The sequence below is a fragment of the Ambystoma mexicanum genome, chromosome 3p, assembly GCF_040938575.1.
Source record: "Ambystoma mexicanum isolate Mex_15411 chromosome 3p, UKY_AmexF1_1, whole genome shotgun sequence".
Classification (NCBI taxonomy): domain Eukaryota; kingdom Metazoa; phylum Chordata; class Amphibia; order Caudata; family Ambystomatidae; genus Ambystoma; species Ambystoma mexicanum.
This window is the reverse complement of record NC_090925.1, coordinates 262,490,978-262,499,918: the sequence shown is the minus strand read 5'-3', so window position 1 is coordinate 262,499,918 and position 8,941 is coordinate 262,490,978. Positions and strand designations below refer to the sequence as shown.

The window sequence follows — 8,941 nt, the reverse complement described above, 5'->3', positions numbered from 1 at the left end:
AGTGGCCCAGTTGCGGATTCAGTGCAGTTTCAGTAATTTCAGCAGGGGAGAGGGGGAGAGAAAGCGGAGGCAAAGAGGAAGGTTTTGAGGTGCTTCCAGGAACCGGAGATGGTTCTCCTCAAGATTCAGGGAGGCAGGAAGGCTGTTCCAGAGGGAGGCCCCTGCTTCGGAGAGAGATCTACCCCCAACTCGTTGCTTGGAGAAGCAGCTGACCCTGAGGGAGTTGGAGGCGGATGAGCGAAGAGCTCGAGAAGGAAGATATTTAGGAAAAGAGAGTTGAAGGTATTTTGGCCCAAGGCCCTAGAAGGAATTGTGGACAATGCAGAGGGTTTTGAACTTGTGCAGGGGACGGGAGGGCTCCTATCTTTGGATCCTCTTTTCTTCTTCTAAGCTTCCTTTCACTAGCCAGTCATGTAGGTATGGAAAAGCCTGTACCCCAGAGAACCTGAGATGAACAGCCACTGGGGCCAGGCATTTCGTAAACACTCTTGGTGCAGACTTTAGCCTGAAAGGAAGTACCTTGAATTATTGGAAATCTTGGTCGCCGACAGTGAGCTGGAGGTACTGTCTGTGATATGTCCCCCTCTTATAACTTGAAGCACCCATTTATCCAATGTTATGGTGTACCAATGATTGAGGTGCAGCGAGACGCATCCTCCCACTGGGGCGTGATGTGGAAGGCGTGCTGAGTACGAGTCAGTTCTTCTTGGTCTGGTTCCTTGCCTGGCCTGAACCCCTTTTGCCACGTTGGTTCTGGTACCTGGTGGAACCTTATTTATATCTACCGCCTGATTGGAAGGAGGTCGAAGAGGATGCTTGACCCTGGAACGATCTGCCATATGACTTGTACTTAGAGTTGGTACCGCGAAAGGAATGAAAAGGACAGTGGTCCATGTCCTTTAATGAGCTAATCACCCTAGCAGTGTCGGCCTTGATGCCCTACAAGTGGTCATCTATTTTCTATCAAAATGTGTCTTGTCTGTCGAAGGGCATGTCTAGGATCTGCGCTTGTACCTCTGGCCTGAAACTTGTGGCCTTCTTTCAGGCTTGGGGCCTCAAGACTGTGGCGTGTGCCATCTGCCTGAAGCCGCAGTGCACAATGTCCACAGATGTGTCGAACAAGTGGTCCGAGACCACCTCGCCGTCTGTGATAATGTCCTTGGCCTCTTCCTGAAACTCCTGGGGAAGGTGTTTAGTGAGACGGGACATACAGAGCCATTATTCTCTATACAGCCTTGCCATCATAACCATGGCGTTGCTGGCTTGCACCGTCAATGATAACACCATTGAAAGTCTTGCACCCCATTGCTTCTAGTTCATGCCCCTCCTTATCCGGCAGAGCTGTGAGGGGAGAAGCTGGGTTTTGCAGTCTTTTCCTCGCCGCCACCGTGATGACGGAATCAGGTTTAGGATGGTCTCTGAGACACAACGGTAGCGAGTTCGGTGCTCTGTATTTCTTTTCTGGTCTCGCCACCAGCGCCGGAGTGGACAGCAGAATGGCTAGGATATTTTCACCTGCGTCTCAAATGGTTTCTAATATCAGTATCGTGGTGATGGTGCGTCGTCTTTTGTCTCTGTGCTCATAGAGGATTGATGCTTTCTCCTCTGTGGAGAATTGTATTTTGAAGATTTCTGCCGACTTTGCCATGATGAAATGAAAAGATATGATATCATCCAGAGGTGAGGATGCCCCCGGTGAGTCACGTTTCTACTGCTTCTCGATGACAATAGATTCCCACTCTTCTGGGTCTGAGTCTGTGTCTGGAGTGTCCTGAGGCAGTTCACCCTCTTCCGGCAAGTCGGCATGATGGTCGGGGCCGGAAAAATTCCCTAAATCCGTCCTCGGACTCCCCTGTGTCATCTACGATGTCTTCCAGACATATTGAGACTGTGACAATTGAAGGCACATTGCGCGCTCTGGATCTTTGAGGTGAAGACCTTGGAGGAGATGGAGAGCGTCTTCTCTTCTGAGACCTGGGTGATCCGTCCTAGCGTGAGCCTTGTGTCGGTGGTTAATGAGACCTTGGTGATCCGCCATAGCTTGAGCTTTGTACTGGCAGTGAATGAAACCTGGGTGATCTGCCATAGCATGGTGATGTGCTCCGTGAAGGTCTGCCTACAGGAACTGCGAGCGTGACCAAGAGTCTTGCCCTTTCCCTCCTTTGGAACTTGTCTATAATTCTGTGCATGGACTTTAATAGAGAACGGTCGAAAGGATCTGCCACATCTTTCATCACCGGTTGCCAGTGAGGATTGTGCTTTTTAGGCTGTACTGGCCGTTGTTCCTCCCCCACTGAGAACTCATCCTGTAATATGATGTCAAGTAGTTCGTCCATCTCAGTTACAGGGGATAGAGGGGCAACGCCTTCTAACCCATCTAGCTGTGGTGTATGAGTCTTTAAAACTTCCTCTGGCTGTTGAAAGGGCTTCTCGATGATGTCTGGTGGTGTTGGGTCAACCGGCTGTGTCTTGTCCTGTTCTGGGGGCTTGTTGATGGGTTTCCCGTCGATGGTTTCTCCGTCGACAACTAATGTTTGGACGTCGACGAGTGCTTTGTCGACAACAAGTGCTTTGTCGACGAGGATGCCTATGTTGACGCATGCTTTTTGGTAGTGTCTTTCGTGGATGGGTGCTTTGTCGACGGTTCTTTCATTGATGACTTAGTCGACGAGGTGGTTGGTTTCACGGTGGATGACAGCTTATCCGTCGACGATGGGACAGTTTTAGTGGACGGCGAGGTTAGTTTAGCCGTGGGCGGTGTCCCCGTGGATGACCGTTTCGTTGGCGGTAGAGAAGGAGAAACCTTTACCTTTGTGTAGTTCTCCTTCCAACAGACCCTTAGATACAGGTTCAGTTGAGGATTTTCCACTCCTCCTCTTGCCCTTGGATGGCAGAGAGTCTGCTCTATCCACGGAAGAAGCTCTCCTATTTGGAGCTTGCTTCTCAGGGTGCCTGGAGTAGGTTGAGGGCGCAGTTTTGCTGGATTCCTCATCTGATGACATCTGCCTGCTCTGCCTGTCCTTCAGAGTCTTCTTGGAAAAAGTTTGACATATTTTACATGAATGGATGTCATATGGGTAAAGACAATAGATGCAAAGTGTGTGGGGGTCTCTGATGAAGATGACCTTTTTACCCCACCTGGAGCAGTCCTTGAAAAGGGAGGTCTTTTCCTTGACAGCTTGTACTTGAGTTTCAGCCATGAGGCAAGAGTGAGCAGCCCAAAAACCCAACGTTTTTTAGTGGTAGGTGGATGAAACCAGATCTCAAAGTGTTGTACCAGGAAGCCCCAGTGAAACTGAAGCTTAAAAAAGTATGTCAAAAATGTCTAGAATTAGTATTGAAAACATGTATTTGCCCAGATAGCTGAAGAGGATTCCCCTGGTCTCTAGATACAGTGAACAATCTTAAAATGGCTGACTGGGGTGGAGCCTAGGCCCTACAACCTCATTGGCTGGGGCCTAAAAGGACCAAAAGAGGTGGAGGGACTCCACAACTGAAGGGCTACACAGGCCTGTGGGGCTCTATGGGTGTAGCTTTTCTTCTTATAGGAAGAAGTTTTATATTATTATTTTTATTATTTACATTTCTGAGGATTCCCAGTCTGACGACTGTGTCGGGCCCAAGTTACAGAATAGGACCTCTGAGAAAGATGGGCGCAGAGCCATTCAAGGACAGACCCAGTAATACCCAAAGAGGAAAGTGAGGAAATAAGAAGAGTGTGATCAACAATATCGAATGCCGCAGATTGATCGAGAAGAACTGGTATAGAAGAGAGCTTAGAATGATGAGCAGAGAGAAGAGAGTTAGAGACATGCAAAAGAGCAGTCTCAATAAAATGAGAAGGATGGAATCCAGATTGAAGAGGTGGTAGAAGAGAATTAAGATTTAGGAAACTAGCAACCTGGGCATATGTAGCCCACTCAAGAATTTTAGAGAGAAAGGGAAGAAGTGAAATTGGGCAAAAATGTGCAGGAGTGGAAGGGTCAAGAATAGGGCGAATAAGAGCATTGCTTAAAGGGAGCAGGGAAACATGAGTCATGAAGAGAAGAATTAATAAGTGAACTAAAATAAGGACGAAGATGGGGATAGACATGTGAATAAGACAAGAGGGAAGAGGATCAGAAGGAGACACCGTTGGATGAGCACGGTTAAGAAGGGCAGAAGTATCAGAATCGGTAAGAGGAGTGAATGAGGATAAAGAGTATGAAGGTTAACTGGAAGAAGAGAAAGGAGAAGGAGTGGGAGAAGAAGCAAAAGCAGAACGAAGATTAGCAACTTTAGATGTGAAGTAACTAACAAAGTCAGAGGAAGAAAAAGATGAAAGGAGGGACTGGTCAGGAGAGTTAGGAGACAGGATGTTGTGGAGAAGTTGGAAAAAATGACAAGGGTGGTGAGAAAGAGAAACAGCAAGATCCCAAAAAGTAAGATATTTTTAACGCAAGTAAGGCAGAGTAAAACAAAAACTATAAAGTTGAAAGTGCAGCAAGACCAGACAGGGATCTACATTTTTTTCCAGTGCCGCTCAGCTTTTTGCAGACGGCCGCGGAGGGAGATAAGATCAGAAGTAAGCCAAGGCTGAGGAGTTTTACAAGTGAGACTAAAAGAACACAGAGGAGAAACAGAACCAAGTGCAGACAGCAAAGTAGAATGGAGGGTACTAGCAGCCACATCAGGAGACAAAGAAGAAAAAGTAGGAATAGATGAAAGAGAAGAGTGTAGAGAAGAGAGAGAATATAAAGAGTCAAAGGAACAAATATTACGATGAGCAAAAGTACGTGAAGGAGGAGTAGTAGCAACGGTAAGGAGAGAAAGAGAGAAAAGGGAAGTAAAACATGATCAGAGGTATAGAAAGGACAAGAGGACACAGGCTCAGCTAAAGGCTGTGGGGAGAAGATTAGGTCAGGAGTAGAGCTACACTGATGGGAGGGCACGGATGGGAACAACTGAAGATAATAGGAGTCAGTAAGTGAGATCACATTTGGTCCGTGACCTGCAGTATCCTTATCATGTCCAGTAGGGGTTACTCTACCCCATTTATAATTTTCTGGATCCTTTATATGAACTGGAGGGGCAATTCTAATGAGACCCATGAAAATGGCTTGATGATGGGACTTGATAAAGTCAAAGGATCTTTCACTTGAACACCAAAGCAAAGGTATTTTTACTTGTTGCGGGCCCCTCAGAACTCTGATACGTGATGGAGAATTGACCAGATGCTCAAATCTTAGGATCTAAAGAACCATTCTGACAAATTCTGAGATGCCAGATTCTACAATGCTCCTTTCTCCCTGGATAACACACAGATCTTCAGCCTGGCAAGAAGAGTCTGTGCTGAGATTTGTACATGATCCATACACGAGACATGTCAGGCCCAGGTTGCAGGTATTACAGTAATTTACCAGCTTACTGTTTACAGTGTGATGATCATTTGAGGGATTGGGTGATCTGAGGAAAAAGCATACATAAATTATCCTGACAATAGGGTATCCAAAACATTCCTCACAGACACCCCATGTTAGCCTAGCTGGAGGCACTAATTTGACATTTTACAATGGACTTTGTTACAAAGAGCTCTATGAAGGGTGTACATCAAAGATGGATAAATTGATGCAGAACTCCTTTCGATTAATCTAGAGGGTCGTGAATTGAAAAATTGGCCATTGTAGTTTTTAGCTCCTGGTAGATATCAGTGTCACTCAGAATCTGAATGCCTACCTCCATGATTGTTGATGCCTCTCAATCTCTCTCTCTTTCTTGCACATTTTGCCTTCTTTCTCTCTCTCGTTTGGGATCTAATCTTCCCATGTTTTCTGATGTATTGTCTGTGCAGTTGATTAACTCATGACTGGAGGATTGCAGCCCAACATTGACAGCACACATCTCAAAGACAAACTTTTTTTTCTCCAACATTTTTTTATTGGCATTTCTTTAAACATAAAACATCGGGACTCAACATAGTCCCCTCTCAATCCCCTTCCCACTCCCCTCCCTCCCCACCGGTTGTCAATCTTGCTGTACTTCTGTGTTCCCTAGATGGATCAATCTTAGCCTGTCAACATGTCCAGAATACGTAGGTTGTGAGGACACCATTGGAGCATGTAGTCGCTTTGCAGGTATTCAATGGCGACTCCCCAGTCCGTTGCAAAGCGTTGTCTGTCCACTTGGAGATTATATGTGATTCTCTCCATTGCTACATAAGTCCATATGCTGTGGAGCCATTCTTGTGTGGTTGGAGGGGTCTTTTGTTTCCATTTCTGCACAATTGCTAGCCACGCAGCGATTAGAAGGCCCATAAAGTTCAGTTTTTGCGTCTTGGTGAGAGTCTTATCTCGAGGGGGCCACATGCCACACATCCAAACTTCTTCTCCTAGGTTATCTGTGCCTTTGAACAGTTCTTGCATTTGCTTCCTCACTTCCGCCCAAAAGTGTTGTAGTTCTTTACAGTCCCACCAGATGTGTCTCCATGTTCCCATTGTGTCGCATCCCCTCCAGCATTTCCCTTGTACAGTCGGGAACATTTTGTGCAGTCTTTCCGGGGTGTAATGCCATTGGATCATTACTTTGGTCCATGCTGCCCTCGTTTGTATCGCTCGTGTTCATTTTGGGATTATTAGCCAGAGATATGTCCATTGTTCCCTCGCAATTTGTTTTCCTAGCGTGATTTCCCATTTTTTCATGTAGTGCCATGTTATGTTTTCTTCCTGGACGTTTATGAATTTGTACAGGGTGGATACAAATTTCCTTTCACCCGTCGGGGTCATCATGTACGTCTCAAATGGAGTGAGATCCCTTGTCAATGCCTTGGTGATTCTTGGCGTTGTGAGCAAGTGGAGGATTTGTTCATACGGGAACCTGTCCTTTTCCGTGAGGCCCAGCAGCTCCTGGCAGTCTGCGAATGTTCTCCTGTCACTCGAACATGTCTCCCACTTTTGTGCAGCCCGCGTCTCGCCATTTCTCGCCATTTCTGGAATGTTCCTTTTTCCACACCTGGGGGGAAGTCTGGGTTATCAAACATTGGTATGAATGGGGCTGGGTCTATCGTGAGCGTTTCTTTTTTGGTTGCTTTGTCCCAAATTTCCATGGTGGTGCTCATTACTTCACTTATTTTGATGTTTTGGTGTCTGTGCTTGGGTTTCCTCCATAGGAGGTGTCACAAATTTGATCTTGCTACTCTATCCTGCGCTTCCCACCATTTTTCTGATGAGTCTGTGATCCATTCGTTTAGGACCCATAATTGTGCCGCCTCGTAGTATTTATTAAAGTGGGGGAGCGCCATACCTCCATCTGCTTTATGCGCCGTGAGAGCCTGTTGTGACAGTTTCGGCGACTTGCCCTGCCATATATATCTGGTTATTGTTTTGGTGAGAGACTTGAAGAAGGTCTTCGGTATTCGAGTGGGGAGAGCTTGGAAATAATACAGCAGTCTGGGAAGGATCGTCATTTTAATGACCGTTATTCTGCCCCACCAAGAGATTGACAACGGGTTCCATCTGTCCAGATCTCTTTTAACATCGTCTAGGAGTTTCATGTAGTTCCCCTTGTAGAGGTTTTTCATGGTTGGAGTCAAGGTCACTCCCAGGTATCTCACGCCTTCTTCGGCCGTTTGTAGTCGTAGGTCTTTTGTAGTCTCGTAAATCTCATCTATATCTCCCGCCAGGGCCATTACCGACAATATTTGTTTATTTATTTGTAGTCCGGATATTGCTCCATATTCTTCTATCTGATGAATTAGTAGGGGTAGGGTCTTGATTGGTTCTGTATGGGACATCATCATATCATCTGCGTAGGCAGCTGTTTTATGCATATGGCCTCCCATTTCTATGCCCAGTATGTCTGGGGCCGCTCTGATCTTTGCCAGAAAGGGTTAGAGGAATATTGCGTAGAGTAGGGGTGATAGGGAGAACCCCTGCTTGGTGCCCCTTCCTATTTTGATGGGGTTCGACAATTCCCTGTTGACTGCAATCCTGGCCATTGGTGAAATGTAATCGGCTCCGATCATCTTTATGAAATCATTGCCCATTCCCATTTTATGTAGAATCACAAACAGCATGGACCATTCTACTCGATCGAATGCTTTTCCCGCATCAATCGAAATAATTGCTGATGGAATTTCCTCAAAGACAAACTTTTGTGGGTTATTCTACTTCTCCAACCAGTCCCCCTTCACGATTTCATGCTGCAAGTGAGGGCCCATGATGGCATGCACAACAATCATTCGTTAGGTTTGTGGATTCTACAAAAGAAGGAAATGTAACTTCCTTCCAATGTATCTACTCCCTCTTGAATATGAGACATATGCACTCTTAAATGACGTAGTTTCAAAAGGATTAAAGAAAGCCTCACATGCAGGAAAGCCTTGTGTTGACTTACAAAACATATGTATACTTTGTATTTATTTGAAGAACATGGATGTCAATTTCGAACAGAAATTATTTAGAAGAACACATTTACAGGTGGAGAAGACATTCCACAGAAAGTTGCCTGTTCAATAGCACAAAGATGAGAACAAGTGGCAAGCCAGTTTATGAGGGTGGGAGAAAGTGGTACACAGACCAGGGACAAAACAATCCAAAATATAAGAAAAAGGCATGGCCTGACAAGACGCCAGGGAAGATGTGGGGAATGGCAAATGTAGCTGCTATACAGCTGTCAAGGCATCAGTGCCTTACGCCCAAGGGCAGTGGCATAGCTGTGTGGGTGCACCTGACTCTGACTGACAGCATAGAGCAGCTTGGATCCTCTCTGAGACTTGGCTCAGATGCCTATGGTTTTGGTGTGTGGCTGGGGACTCCATAGGTGGGCTTGACCCAATATGACAATCAGGCAAGGAGCTGCACTGATCTCGGTGGTGGATGAGGGTCAGTGGTGACAGATGAGGGTGCATTAGCGGACCCGGCTACTGTCTGGGTTCTGGTGCATTGGCACACTTGCAGCACGGTGG

The 8,941-nt window shown here is 46.2% G+C and overlaps 1 protein-coding gene across 1 annotated transcript in view; it reads right to left on the bottom strand.

Annotated features, from left to right (window-relative positions):
* Positions 1-8,941, bottom strand: part of SLCO4A1 (solute carrier organic anion transporter family member 4A1) — a 948,198-nt gene that overhangs the window by 51,623 nt on the left and 887,634 nt on the right. The gene's annotated exons all lie outside the window — the stretch shown is intronic.